Here is a 15,312-nt window from a genome sequence, read left to right on the forward strand (position 1 = left end):
AAACAAAACCAAAGCCGGGCGTTGGTGGCGCATGCCTTTAATCCCAGCACTCGGGAGGCAGAGCCAGGCGGATCTCTGTGAGTTCGAGGCCAGCCTGGGCTACCAAGTGAGCTCCAGGAAAGGCACAAAGCTACCCAGAGAAACCCTGTCTTGAAAAACCAAAAAAAAAAAAAAAAAAAAAAAAAAGGAGAAGAAAAAAAGGCACCAACATCACCTTTGGGCTCCCTCACACATGTACACCCATGTGCACACACACATAACCTCAGGGAAAAAGTGTGGTAGAGAGGGGGTGGAGGATGCCACTTGATATCAGCCTCTGACCTCCACATATGAACACAGGCACATGTGCCTCCACACTCACATATAGACACAAATCACACACACACACACACCCCAAAACAAAATATCCCTAAGCTGGCTGAATGTACATGAGACCTCTTTCCTTTCTCAGGCAGCCCTCCTTGCGTGTTTCCCACAGATCCTGGCCGATGGCTTTGCTCTACATTCAGTGGGCAGGAAGTAAGGCTGCCTGGGGAGGAAGAGAACCCTTCCCTGCTGCTTTAAGATGCTGAGCAAAACTTCTGACTATGTGTGTCTGAGGACCAGAGGCAGGCATGTTCTTCGAAGGAGAGGAGCATGCACCTTTGGTGTTGGTGTGCCCTGGTCCCCATGTGCCTGAGCTCTCACGGAGTCCTTGCACCCCGTCAGCACCTTTACTCAAGACACAGGTGAGCAAGCCCTTGCCTGGCTCTCCAGGACAGACCTTCCCAAGAAAGGGTTAATACCAGAACCACCATCTAAGACAGCTCTTACTTTCCTGTTTCTAGAGCCTTCCCTGTGAAACTGAAAAGAGCCTGGCAAAACCAAGGTCCCTTCAGCCAGAGCCAGAGTTCTGCAATTTCCAAGGGGGGGCTCTTGAGCTCCCGTGGGACGACTATGGTGACCTTAAGAGGACCAGGAGCATCTCATAGCACCGGCAGAAAAGGTGACACAGATGAGCAGGGATAAAATGATGCAGGGTGCTCTTGGAAGCACCGATTCCTGGTCTTGGAGGCCCTGGATACCTTCAAGAAGTACGAGGAAAAGACAGAAATAGGCAGACACTCCCACGGGTGTGCATTTCTGATGTCCTGGACTTCTGCTAGCCTGACTATGGCACCCTGCCCAGCTTAGTAAACTGCACCTTAGGCATGGATTCCAGAGACTGGTCCTGCAGCAACACCCACACACTCAGCATCCTTGTTGTAGCCGGCATATCAGTGAGAGAATTTGGGAACAACCTAAATGTCCACCAGCTGGACAGTAATGAAATTGGGTGTGATATTCAAACTATAATGCTCAGCCCAGCCCTTGGGAAGAGCACAGAAACTCAGACATGGTGACACATGGTTGTAATTCCAGCACTTGGGAAACTGATGTCCAGAGGATTGCTGTGAATTCTAGGTCAGTCTGGATTATGTAGTGAGACCTTGTCTTATAATTATAATAATAATAATAATAATAATAATAATAATAATAATAATAGCTGGGGCCAGGAGTGGTGGCCTTTAATCCCAGTACTCAGAAGGCAAAGATAGGCAAGATCTCTGTGAGTTAAAGGCCAGCCTAGTCTAAATAGCCATCCAGGGATACACAGTGAGACCCTGCTTCAAAAATAAAATAAAATGAAAAATATACACATATTGTTGAGACAGGGAACTGTGTAGCCTAGACTGACCTCAAGCTTGCTGTGTAACTAAAGTTAGCCTTGAACTCCATGTCCTCCTGTCCCCACTTCCAACAGCTGACATTCTATGTGTGTGACAACATACCCAATAATAAATAAAAGTTTAAGCTGGCCAGTGGTGGTGGTGCACGCCTTTAATCCCAGCACTTACGAGGCAGAGCCAGGCGGATCTCTGTGAGTTCGAGGCCAGTCTGGTCTACAGAGCGAGATCCAGAACAGACACCAAAACTACACAAAGAAATGCTGTCTCGAAAAAACCAAAACAAATAAATAAATAAAAGTTTAAAATTGAAAAGTTAAAAATAAAAAAATAAATAAAACTGCTTTGCTACAATTAGGGCACAGCAGACCAATGAATGAAAATAAATTCAACTTAGAAGAAGAGCTCTGTCGAGCTGGGGTGTTGGTCGGCAGGACACTCATACTTAGCAAGCATGAAGTCCTGGTCTGATGCCTACAACCACACAGACACACAAGGAAGCCTTGAGGTAATGTATAAAGGCCTAGCTACAAGTGGGATCTGTGGACCCAACAGCAGGGGAAGAGCTGCTGTCTAGAGTGAGTGAGTCCAGGCCCCATTAGGAGATCAGACACAGAGGGACCTTGGCAGTGGCAGCGTGGTCACCTCTTGCCAGGAGTCTATGAATATCCCGGGAGAGTGTCCAAACAGGGCAGACTTTGAATTGGAAGGCAACAGAAGCCTCTCTGTCCTCGCTGGCCTCCTGAGTTCAGTCATGGTGGTTGTACTAAGCAGACTAAGAGCTAGGAGGAGCCCAGGACGGGAATTCTCAGCCTGCCTCTCCCCTCAGAGATTTTATAAGTGATTTGTTTTTATTTTTATTTTATGTGCATTGGTGTTTTGCCTGCATGTGCCTGTGTGAGGGTGTCCAATCCCCTAGAACTGGAGTTATAGACAGTTGTGAGCTGTTACGTGATTGCTGGGCATTGAACCCAGATCCTCTAGAAGAGTAGCTAGTGCTCTTAACTGCTAAGCCATCTCTCCAGTCCCTTTACAAGTGATTTTAAGAACATAAAAATATCAAAGGAGTGAAAATAACCAGGCGTGGTGATGCTTGCCTTCAATCCCAGACCTGAGAGGCAGAGGCAAATGGATCTCTGTGAGTTTAAGGCCAAGCTGGTCAAAGTAGAAAGTTCTAGGCCAACCAGGGCTACATAGTGAGACCTTGTCTAAAATAATAGAGGAGCTGAAGAGATGGCTTAGTGGTTAAGAGCACTGGGTGCTCTTGCAGAGGACCGGGGTTCGATTTTCAGGACTCACATGGCAGTTCACAGCCTCTGTAACTGCAGTTCCCGGGGAGGAGATCGGTGTCCTCTTCTGTACTCTGTGGAGCTGGGTTGCAAGTGGAGAGCACATACAGCAAGCAAAACACCCAGGCACATAAACTGTTAAGTGAAAATAACTCAAATTTCAATTGCTTTAAATATATGCCACTTAGAATATAGATACACTACAAAGCTCTTAAATAGCAACTGTAGCCTCAGAGGCCAACCCCCCAGGCAGTCTACAAAGAATCCCAGCCACAGCTCCCAGGGACAAGAATGGCATTCAGAAATAGCTTGTTCTATTTTCCTCTTCTCTGACCTCCTCTGAGTCTCCCTGGGAACTTCTTTCTCTTAAGTATTATCCTCAATAGGGAGCCGTGAATGATCATGCCAAATTTGCCCATTGCCTTTACCACAGTGGAATCCTACCTTATTTTTTGAGGCAGTTTCTTGCTAGGACCCTGTGCTCACTGATTTGTCTAGGCTGGCTGGCCAGCAAGTCCCAGGGATTCTCCTGTCTCAGCTTCCTCAGCACTAGGATTACAATATGCCACCATACCTGGCTTTTGTTTGTTTGTTTGTTTGTTTGGTTAGCTGTTTTGAGAAGAGTTTTTCTATGTAATAGCCTTGGCTGTCCTGGAACTTGCTTTGAAGACCAGGCTGGCCTTGAACTCACAGAGATCCACCTGCCTCTGCCTACAGAGTGCTAGGATTAAAGACATACCACCACCACCCGGATCATACTTGGCCCTTTTTTTTTTTTTTTTGGTTTTTTCGAGACAGGGTTTCTCTGTGTAGCTTTGCGCCTTTCCTGGAACTCACTTGGTAGCCCAGGCTGGCCTCGAACTCACAGAGATCCGCCTGGCTCTGCCTCCCAAGTGCTGGGATTAAAGACACACCACCACCACCCGGATCATACTTGGCTCTTTTAAAAAATGATATTTGTAGCTGGGCGGTGGTGGTGCACGCCTTTAGTCCCAGCATTCAGGAGGCAGAGCCAGGTGGATTTCTGTGAGTTCGAGGCCATCCTGGTCTACAGAGCAAGATGCAGATCCAGGACAGGCACCAAAACTACACAGAGAAACCCTGTCTCGAAAAACAAAAACAAAAACAAACAAACAAGACACACACATACACACACCTGCGTACCATGGCACACATGTGGAGGACAGAGGACCCCTGGCAGGGGTCTGTTCTCTCCTTCCACTCTGTGAGTCCCAGGGACTGAATTCAGGCCATCTACCATGTCAGCAAGTGCACTCACCTGCTGAGCCAGCTTGCCTGCCCACTGTCACTTTTCCTCTGGGTCAAACAGGTGCTTCCACGCATGAGCACTTTCTCGGCTGAGCTCTCTCCTCGGCGCCCTGTATTTTTACACTGACAATGGAAGCAGAGTGTCTGGCAAGCAAGACGCCTTTCTCAGTCTCCACACAGATGCCTTCTGGGCTTAATGCAACCCAGCTGCCAACTTCTTTATTCTGTGTAAAGGAAGCCAGCCTTGGTCTGCCCTCTCACACACACTTCTAACTTGGCACACCTCTCTCTAGACCTGTTTTTGTTTTTTGTTTTTAAAGACAGAGTTTCACTATGTAGCCCCTGATTGACTTGGAACTCACAGAGATCCACCTGCCTCTGCCTCCTAAGTAGCATGGTGGGATTAAAATTGTGCACCACCATACCTGACTTTTCTTCGTTTTAGAGACAGGATGTCATGCAGCCCAAGTGACCTCAAACTTACTATATAGATGAGGATGACATTTAGTCCTTCTTTAAATATAATGATTTTTAAAAATTAAAACGCTTGGGATGGAGAAATGGCTAAGCAGTTAGAGCACTGGTTGGTCTTCCTGAGGACCTGGGTTCAATTCCCAGCACCCACATAGCAGCTCACAACTGTCTATAACTCCAGCTCCAGTGGATCTGATACCCTCACACAGACATACATGCAGGCCAAACCCCAATGCATGTAAATATTTTTTTAATTGCAAGAAAACTTTAAAATTTTATTTTTCTAAGTATTAGTGTTTTGATTTCATGTATGCATTCCTAGTACCCACAGAGGTCAGAAGAGGGTATTGGGGTCCCTAGAACTGGGGTCATGGATGGTTGTGTAACAGGATGCCATACCTTAGTAGCCCCCCAGACCTTAGCATAACTGACTCCATGGTGGAAGTACCATTCAGGCCTTGGAACCCAGCACATAGGCAGCAGCACCTGTCAGAAGGAGAACAAAGACCTGATCCATCAAAGTCCACAGTTCTGGAAAGTCCCTGAATGTAGTAACTTTGCCTTTTGACTTCAGCAGCTCTGCTTCTGGTTAACTGTTCTTGCTGAGGTGTGTCAACCCAGGATATGGTTTTGTGCTTAAAAATCCCCCTCCCCCCTAGAAATGCTCAAGACTACACTTGGGTCCGGAACACCCAGGCCAGTGAATAAAGACTTTCTATTTGCTGGTACTATGTCTGAGTGGGCTTCTCTGGTGGATGATACCACACAAGGGTTGTGAATCACCATGTGAGGTGCTGGGAACCAAACCCTAGTCCTATGCAAGAGCAGCAAGTGTTCTTAACTGCTGAGGCATCTCTCTAGACCCCACCTGCCTCTACTACCCCAGTGCTGGCATTCCAGGTGCTACCATGCTTAGTTTAAAAATAAAAAAGATTTATTAGAGTGACATTTAAATCCCTCTTCTCCTGTGGAGGACTTGGTGCTTCTTTTCTGGATCTCACTGAGTCAGATCTGGGGCTTCGTTCCAACTCAGCAGCAGATTCCTCCGCTACAGTGCCTTCCAGGAGGGATTCTGGGAAAGCAATTAGATCATTGGATACTGGTGCCTCCTGAGAAATAAAATGTCACCACAGCTCTGGGCATGTGCTACAGCTCTGATGAGCTGCCACCTTCTTCTTCCTACGGCCAGCTGTCCCTAGACTTCCTCCCACTGCCTGGAAGAATCTGTCTCCTCAGGATTTTCCCCTCCTGTGGCTCCTGCTTACAGACTGCTATGTCTTTTTATGTCTACCTTCTACCAGTTAAGTGTTCTCTTGGTAGAGGATCCCAAATTTCCCAGAAGAGCAGAACCCCTAGGCAGGCCAGTCTCCACAGTTTCATTGTTAAAGGTCCCTACCAGGCATGGTTCTCATGCCAGATTCCCTCACAGCCCACTCTTGGTGCTGACTCTTGGTCCAACCAATGGTATTCTGGTCAGTTTAAGCCTGAAAAATCCTTCCAGGAGGGCATCGGGCATGGCAGGCCCTCAGAAAGCCCTCAAAGGGAAGGAATTTATCTGACGGGCACCTTATTTGACCTGTGTGGTGCAAATTCTGAGTCAGCCATTCACCGGAGCCGACGTCCTGCTGAGCTCCAATGACCTGTGAATCTTCAGCAGCTTGCTATCGCTATTTTTATCCCTCATCCTGCCTTTGAGATGGAGATCAGCCTCTTAGGATACCCATTCCACCAGTTGTAAATCCCCTGGCTGCTCTCTTTCACTCTGCATTCCTCTCAGGCCTCTAGAATGTCCCCAGGACTCAGACAAATGCTATATTGAAATTCTCTCTCCCTTCTGCACTTACCTCTTCACCAGGAACAAAATAGACAATAAAACATCAAGGTTCGTCAGGACTTTCATTCACTACTGTAATGGGGTCGTGAGAAATCTGGGCATTGTTACCACCTTGCTTAAGGAATGTCAGATAAAGCATGGGGCTGAGGACATTCGGTAACTGGACCTCACCTTGAGATACAATGTAACCAGCTGGAGACATTTGGTAACTGGACCTCACCTTGAGATACAATGTAACCAGCTTTCTGCTTGGCAAACTTTTTCCCTCTAGCTACAAACTTGTTCTGGAGAAAAAACGCAGGAGTAGGTAGCAGCCACAACCCTGAGACTGCGGCTCTTAACTCTGGGCTCTTGAGGTCTTGAGCTAGGAATGCACATTAACGGACTAAATTTCCTGCTGAGTAGTATATCATCCCAATCCAGGGAACAGGCCAGCTTCCGGCTCAACGGTTAGGGTGAGGATGGGAGGCAGGATGCCTGAACTGCTCCCCCACCTCATCCCAGCATTTCCACTTTTACAAGCATCTATAGCTTGGTCATGAGTAGCTCTGTGGTAGTAGGTTCAGTCCCCAACACCAAAATAAAGAACAACAGAACAACAGAAATTAGAGATAATGGGGGTGGGAGCAGCCTTGGACTTTGTGACACTTGTGAGTTACACATGTGAACAGCACGGTGCCCGATAGGTAATCGAGCTTCCTCAGTAACATTGTCTGGCTATGACAGATAGAGGGAGACTTTTATCATTATCTTGGGCTCACCTGAAACTTTGGTAGAACACTCCTCTCAGTGGACCACGCAGGGCAACTGGCATGGCAGTCTTTAGAATGCTGAGAAAATGAAGGTGAGATCCCACAGCAGTGAGTAGAAAACTGTCATGATAATCTGCTTCAGCTGCTATTGTGAGGTGCCAGCTCCTTCCAGGATGGCTTCCCAGCCTGTTGATAGCAGCCACCTGGAGCTGGTACAGCTCAAGCCCTGGTCTGCAAGTTTAGGGGTATCACACATTACCAAGAAAATGCACACTGTGAAGCAGAAGCCATGGGAGAATGGGACAGAGCTCTCTGGCTTCGTGGTAGACAGGCTTTCCTCTGTGGCCTGCTGAGACAGAATGGCTGAAGGTGGCCTCTTGCTGGTCCAGTCCCCCATCACCTGCCCTTCCCACCTCCACTATCTCCTGTGAGGGGACTCAGCTCCCTGGGGGCCACCTCTTGCTCTATAGCATCTAGCTTTCTAGTATCAATCCCTTCTCTTCATTCCCTTTATTCAGAGTCCTTGGTGAATGTATAACTTGGCCCTTTAAAAAACAGACTGTATTTTCCAGTCGTCTCCCCAGATGCGTTCCTTGGCCCAGCCCTGCTTCCTATAGCTTAAGTCAGCTTTGAAGGGGCTCATGCAGCTAGACATGCTGGCTTTTGCCTGTAATCCCTGGACTCGGGATGCTAAAATGGGAGAGAGAGCTGAGTTCTGGGTGGGCCACCCTGCGCTAACCCAGGCCAACCTTGACTTCACCACCACCACCCACCCCTGCACACAAAGACACCAGTGAGGCTGTTGCCCTACTGAGAGCCCTCAAAACCATCCTAAGGGCAGAATGTTGGCTGCAACTAACAGAGACAAAATGTGTTTGTTTTTCCTAGTGGAAGACTTGGGAAGGGTGATAGTAATCAATGGGAATTTGATTTCTAGAAAAAGTGCAAGGAGTTGGATTTTATTTTTCCATTTTAAAAAAACATTTCTCTGGGGGTGCTGGAGAGATGCCTCAAAGGTTAAGATCACTGGCTGCTTTTCCGGAGGACTAGGGTTCAATTCCCAGCATCCACATGGCATCTAACAACTGTCTCTAACTCCAAGATCTGACACCCTCACACATACATGCAGGCAAAATAACAATACAAAAACAAAAAAAACCACACACACACACACACATACACACACACAACAAAATCACTTCTGTGTGTATGTGATACATTTACATATGTGTATGAACCACACACACGCACACACATACACACACACACAACAAAACCACTTCTGTGTATATGTGATACATTTACATATGTGTAGTCACACATGTGTGGTGGTGTACTTGCACACAGATATGTATGCATGTAGGAACCCAAGGTTGATGTGGGAATCAGTTTTCTTCCTTCCACCATGTGAAACTTGGGGTTCAAACTCAGCTGTCAGTCTTTGCAGCAAGCACCCTTACCCATGGAGCCATCTCACTGGCCCTATTTTATTTTTTCAAAGTGAATCAGAACTCAGATATTTTGCTGCAGGAGATGTATGTAAAAAGCTAAGGATACTTCATGCAATACATTTGAACACAAGTCTTCTGCAGGGCCCAGCAAATTGTTCTATAGGCAAGGGTGACTTTGAACTCCTGATCCTCTACTTTCAGCCACTGACTGCTGGACTTATAGGTAGGTGGGCCTCCCCCCCCCAGGTGATGCAGTGGCTTTTGTGCATGCTACAGAGGTATTCTACCAACGGAGCTTCCTGGCCAGCCCTAGGTCCCACTTTCATGAAGAGGTATGTCACTTTCTCAGTTGACTGGAGGTTTCAGCCATGGGGGTCAGAGGTCACACAATGGCCTTCTTTCAGTCCAGTGTCCAGGTGCGGACACCCTGTAGTGCTTTCAAGCATGACATTCTGAAGACTGGTTACTCACTTCCTCTCCCTGTGCCTTTGATCTGCCACTGCCATACAATTGCCCAACAAGCTCCTGCAAGTGAGAAATAACGACTAAATGCCTATAACAAGAACAGCCCTGTGCTGACTGCAGACAAATGTGAGCAGGGCCTGGAACAAAGCCTGGAGACCCTTGGAGACAAGGCAAGACAAGGCTCGTATGCCCCGGCCAGCAGGGTCCTCAATGGGGACCTAAAGGGAGGGCCGGCGAATGAGAGGGACAAGAGACACAAGAATGAGAGCAAGACAGGATATCTGATCAAGCTCCAAAATTTTATTTTTCTCTCAAGGCACATATAGGTAGGCAAGGGGGGTTGTGAGCAGGAAGGGACTTAACTATGGGGGTTGCGAGCAGGAAGGGACTTAATTATGGGCTGTTCGGCCAGCAGGGAATGTTGCTCTGAGGGTTATCTATCTACTCTTGTCTAACTGCCTAATTGCTTAACTGCAGCTCGTTCACCTGATACCTGAGAAGAGGTTCTGGTATCTGTGGAAGAGTTCTGGTGCTATGGAGACTTAAGCAAGGCCTAGATCTAAGAAAAGAGGAGAGAAGCCCAAATATGGCAGCATATGTGTCAAGGGTCACTTAGGCTTATGGCTCCCGTCATCTCCTCCCTTTTAATTATTTATGTAGGTCCAAGGTGGTGGTACAAATTCGCCTGGAGGCAATGGACGTTAACTAAGGTGGGGAAACATTGCCCTGATCCTCCCGGTTTATCATAGGTGTCTTTTGCTAGAGCAGGGGCCCTGGATATATTTTCATCCTTAGACACCAACCCCTATGCAATCAGGGATATTCCTCGGGGGACCCAGAGACATGTCCCACCCTTTTGTGCTGTCAGCAGGTCCAAGGCCTGTCGGTTTTGTAGGGCAACCTGTGCAAGAAAGGTTAGCTGCCTCTGAAGGGAGGACAAGGGCGCTGCAGAAGCCCCAATTGCTACCTGAAGTTGTTCGGATAGGTGAGCCGTTGTTATGAAGGAGTGACCCAGGGCTCCTCCCGCCAGGCCTGCAGAGACCAGGGAGGTAGCAAGGGAAATTCCGGCCACGAGGGGCAAGAAGACAGTTCTTTTTTGCTTGGTCTGGGGGGCCAAGTCCAGAGAACTCCACATGAAACCTGAGCATAAGTTGCGGGACCAGAGTAACAGGTAGGCAGAGCATGTCCTGTAGGATAAGGATGGTTAAATTTTTTGATAGAGTGCCATTGCACCAAAAGAAAAACCCAGGGGGAGCAAAAGGATGACTGGGTAATATGGTCTGGTTGCAAGAGGGAAGGGAAACCTTGGAAAAGCAAAAATCAAACTTGGAGCGGCCTGGGTCAAGAAACAAGGGTACTTCAGGGATGGGGCGGAAGCCATGGGAATTATCAGTGGTTGTGCAATTAAGGACCTGAGGCAGGAGCATCGCTATCAGGGGAGGACGCCTCAGGGCCGCACATAGGAAGCACTGTGAGAGATTCCCAACACCAGTAACATTGGTGTGGGTCATTTACCCACCAACCCCACAGCTTCCCAGAGTTTCCTTGAGTGCGAGCAGCAGGAAATATTAGATAGAAGGATTTATAGCGGAGAATCTTGTGGAGATAAACAGATAGAAAATAAAGGATAGTCTTGAGAGGGCCTGGAACCTTTTCCAACAGCCCGACTGTCTCTGCCCCAGGGTTTTTATAGAGACGCCAAGGAGTGGAGCAAAAGACCTCCTCCCCCAGCACAGCCAAGTGCAGACCATCTCAGACACCTACACTCAGGCCCGTGGTCCTGATCATCCTCTATTTGGACCTGCTGGGTAAAGCCACGAGGAACCTGAGAATGGGCTCCCACACATTGGCAAACATAAGGCTTTCTCGGAGAAGGGAAAGCCAAGAAAATGGAGAGGAGGGGGATGATAGTTGTGTCATTAAATTTTTTTCCTGTTGCCGGGCGCACCTTTATCCACATCGGAGCAGGCCAGGTGGATCTCTGTGAGTTCAGGAGCCGGCTACAAGAGTTGTACGTATGTAACATAGAATAAGAGTGCCAAATGTAGAGTCTGGAGCTAGGCCATCTGGCCATTCGGTCATGTACATGCTCTTTACTGCTCATCATGATCCATGGTCCGAACACTAGGGAATATCCTGTAGATGTCTTATAAAGTTTAGGGTTATTCCATTCTCTCCCAATTACCTGTCCCTTAGCAGAAGAAATGGCATCATGAATTTTGCAGCAAGAATAGGGAAATCCTATGCTTTCCTCCCTCCAATAAATTTTGCAATTGTGGGCAGTCTGACCCCACCCCCAGAGAAGAAAAAGAAAATTGTAAGTGGGAGATATAAACTGTAGTCAGGCCGGGTGGTGGTGGCGCTCGCCTTTAATCCCAGCACTCGGGAGGCAGAGCCAGGCGGATCTCTGTGAGTTCGAGGCCAGCTTGGGCTACCAAGTGAGTTCCAGGAAAGGCGCAAAGCTACACAAGAGAAACCCTGTCTCGAAAGAAAAAAAAAAAGAAAAAAAAAACTGTAGTCAGGTTGTATTCCTCCCAGTCCTTCTTGGCTTGTGGGCGTTGGCAAATTTTGGTCTCCTGAAGCTTATAAGAACCTTCTTTTTTTTTTGGTTTTTTGAGACAGGGTTTCTCTGTGTAGCTTTGCGCCTTTCCTGGAGCTCACTTGGTAGCTCAGGCTGGCCTCGAACTCACAGAGATCCGCCTGGCTCTGCCTCCCGAGTGCTGGGATTAAAGGCGTGCGCCACCAACGCCCGGAAAGAACCTTCTTAATAGACAAGATCTTAGACATGTTAGCAATATAACAGTGGTGAACTTTATCAGAGCAAAATTATGAATCCTTGGAGCCTCAGGATAGCCATCAGGATAGCCAGAGAATGAAATCTGAAATGTGTCATTTATATATCTCTCAAGTCTCATATATCTTTTGACAAAAATTAATAAAATACATCTAGAACAGAATTATTAGTTCTAATCATATTTCTATAAGTTTTGATATCATTGATGAACAGTTCTTCAAAAGGGTCTGGAATTGTATCAATTTATTCATATTCAAGGCTCAATATTTAAGAATCTTGAGGTAAGCTGGGCGGTGGTGGCCAACGCCTTTAATCCCAGCACTCGGGAGGCAGAGCCAGGCGGATCTCTGTGAGTTCAAGGCCAGCCTGGGCTACCAAGTGAGTCCGAGGAAAGGCGCAAAGCTACACAGAGAAACCCTGTCTTGAAAAACCAAAAAAAATTAAAAAAAAAAAAAAAAAAAAAAAGAATCTAGAGGTAAATAACAGCCTGTATTCAGTCTGGCAGCTTTAGAGCGCCTTTGTCCTGCAGCTGCCTAGTATATGGTGTGACCAGGCGATCCAGGATTCATAAAGGCAGGTCAATGTCCTGTGAAGACATGTATCCTCCTCCTGATGTTATGAAAACATCAGGACCTTTTTAAATACCAGTGAGGGGATCATAGAGGCTTAGGTGTAACTTTGTGGCTTGGCCTGGTGGTGATGAAGAATACCTGTAGTGGGGGATATGAAAAATTAAGCACCAATTCTTAAGAGCTCTTGATGTATATGTAAGGCTGTTGTCTATATATGAGCTCAAGGCATTCCTAAAATTAAAAAGCTGTGAAAGAAATGGTGTATTACTTTTTATTTCATAACCATAAATCATAAGGACGTAAGCCTCATGGGTGAGTTTCCATAGGGAGAGAATTCATAATTGTTGGACAGACATATGAAAAGGTGCCAGTATATCCTGTAGAGCTATCTGCCATTCTATAGACTCATAAGTTTCATAGTTTGATATAAATATAATATCATCTGTGCAATAAATGTATTGTAAGACATATGTATATATACATACATATAGGTTGGAGGACTGTGAGGAAGCTATAATTGACAGTTCTGATAGCTAATCTGTATATATAATGAGGAATTATTTGCTCAATAAATGAGTTCTGGATAAACAGAACTTGCATTTCCTGCTCGTATGTCAGCTTTGGCCTCCATCAAGGCAGGGGAATAGGCAAGCTAAAAGTGAAATGCTGACAATCTTTAGCTTGAGGAGGTATGGTAAAGAAGCAATCTTGTAATTTTATAACAATCGTTATTTTGATTCCTTGGGATGGCTGTGGGAGATGTCAAGCCAGGCTGTGAGATTCCCCTTGGCTCTAATAAATTTTATTTAATTTATTTTTTTCTTTTAATCCTTTTTTAAAGATTTATTTATTTATTATGTATACAGCATGTATGACTGCAGGCCAGAAGAGGACACCAGATCTCATTACAGATGGCTGTGAGCCACAATGTGGTTGCTTGGAACTGAACTCATGACCTCTGGAAGAACAACCAGTGAGTGCTCTTAACCTCTGAGCCATCTCTCCAGCCCGGATTTTATTTAATTTCTTAAGATCTTGTAACAGTCTATAAGCCTGATTTTCCTTTTTTTTTTTTAATTTTTAAAAATTTCTTTAGAGATTTATTTATTTATTATGTATATAACATTCTGCCTCCATGCATGCCAGGAGAGGGCACCAGATTTCATTACAGATGGTTGTGAGCCACCATGTGGTTGCTGGGACTTCAACTCAGGACCTCTGGAAGAACAGTCAGTGTTCTTAACCTCTGAGCCATCTCTCCAGCCCAAGCCTGATTTTCTTTTCTTTTTTTTTTTTTTAAGATTTATTTATTTATTATGTATATAGCATATATGACTGCAGTCCAGAAGAGGGCATCAGATTTCATTACAGATGGTTGTGAGCCACCGTGTCGTTGCTGGGAACTGAACTCAGGACCTTTGGAAGAGCTGCTAGTGCTCTTAACCTCTGAGCCATCTCTCCAGGCCCTGATTTTCATTAAACAACAAATATTGGAGTGACTCAAGGGCTGATGGGAGGCTTTATATGTTTTATTTTTAAGTTTCTCCTCCACCAGACAGGTCACAGTTACAGTTCTCTCAGTATTCAAAAGCCATTGTTTGATCCAGATAGGAGCATTAGATTTTCCTGACCTTCTGGCTACATTATTAGCTTGACCTAGGCCTGTAAGAGAGGAAGGAGTAATAGCTGTCTTAAGTACCTGGCCATTCTTTTCCTGAAATATAAGAAACATCCATGCTTATGTCTAGCAAGCCGATTATCTTCTTTCCCTGTATTTTAAGTGTTTAGTTGGTTTGGAATATTTAATTTCCTGAACCCAGAAGGTCATATCACTAGACTCCACTCTAGCATGTGTGTCAAGGGTCGCTTAGGCTTACGGCTCCCGTCACTCATAAATTCTGAGAGCTCCAGGAATCTTGCAAAGGCAGCTGCTTGAGATCATGTTCTGCTGCAGATTCCTGCCTGATTCGCTGGGTCTAGCAGACAGTTGTTAGAAGTGCTGTCTTGTTCTACGTTTATCTCTCCAACCATTTTAGTTTAAAATGAAGAGGTTGTCTGGAGCCCTCTCAGGGCCAAAGCTTTGGAATCACACAGAAAACAGAGCTCCTTCTTACAAGGCTTGGGAGAGGGAGGTTTGTTGGTTTAGCTGCTGAGTCATAGGACAGGGGATATTCCATTTATGCAGCCAGCACAGTCAGCGTATTATTGGTGAAATCATAAACTGCTTGTGAAATTCCTAACATTCGTTAATGAATCATTTTACAATTCCCTTGTTGCTTCTTTGTTGAATTTAATCCCAAAGATCTTGCTTCTTCATCAATGGAAACTGAACACCTTGGACTCAGTAAGCCTGAATCCTTCCACCCTTTGGAAATCTTGGTCAGGATCTGCCTGGAGCAAAATGCTAGGTTAAGAGACAAATGCAGCTTCCTGTAGCTGATTAGAAGATACAATAACCAAAGTCAGCAACATATTTCAATCTCTTTGTGAAAGACAATACGGGAAGATATAGAAACAAATGACATTAACTTCCAGGAGAAACAGAAAATAGGAAGAGAGGTGCTGGCTTCAGCCCTACCGTGGAGAAGTGTCTGCATTTCAGGAGTTGCAAGCTGATTTAGGTAGCGTTTGAGACAAGATGGTCTTCTTGGTAGCCCAAGCTTGCCTCAATCTGATTTTCCCCCCTTTTTTATTAGTATTACATTT

The sequence above is a fragment of the Peromyscus leucopus genome, chromosome 2 (genome assembly GCF_004664715.2).
Source record: "Peromyscus leucopus breed LL Stock chromosome 2, UCI_PerLeu_2.1, whole genome shotgun sequence".
Classification (NCBI taxonomy): domain Eukaryota; kingdom Metazoa; phylum Chordata; class Mammalia; order Rodentia; family Cricetidae; genus Peromyscus; species Peromyscus leucopus.